Below are 619 nucleotides of genomic sequence, written 5' to 3' on the forward strand. Positions count from 1 at the left end.
ATCTGTTTTTATTTATTAATTATATTATATTTTGTATTTATTTTTATCTTTTAAATATTTTCTTTTTAACCGCTTAATGGGTTAATTTTTACGCAAATCTTAGCGGACCACAAAAATAACAAAATTTTTACTATAAAAAAAAACAATAAAAATATTTGCGAAAATTTTGAAAACATTTTTTTTTTTCTGTGAAAAATAAAAATAACAACTAAATATAAAAATGAAATAAAATATATTGTTTTTAATTTAAATAAAAGTCAATGTCAACGTAGAATTTATGAAAAAGATGTTTGTCAAAAATAAACCACTGAGTGGGTTAACGACCAGTGGAAGTGGAATTTTTTTGCACACTTCATATTATTTAAATATATTATTAACAAAAGATTAAACAAAATCAGGATTAATTTTTAAAAAGTGCAAAATTTTTACAACATTTTTTACAGAAAATTTTCAATAAAATTCACTTCTAGGTCTGTTCTAGTTCAGTTTTAGTTCTGTTCTAGTTCTGTATTAGTTCTGCTCTAGTTCTGATCTAGTTCTGTTCTAGTTCTGTTCTAGTTCTGTTCTAGTTCTGTTCTAGTTCTGTTCTAGTTCTGTTCTAGTTCTGTTCTAGTTCTGT

This window comes from Lucilia cuprina, chromosome 6 (genome assembly GCF_022045245.1).
Source record: "Lucilia cuprina isolate Lc7/37 chromosome 6, ASM2204524v1, whole genome shotgun sequence".
Taxonomy (NCBI): Eukaryota; Metazoa; Arthropoda; class Insecta; order Diptera; family Calliphoridae; genus Lucilia; species Lucilia cuprina.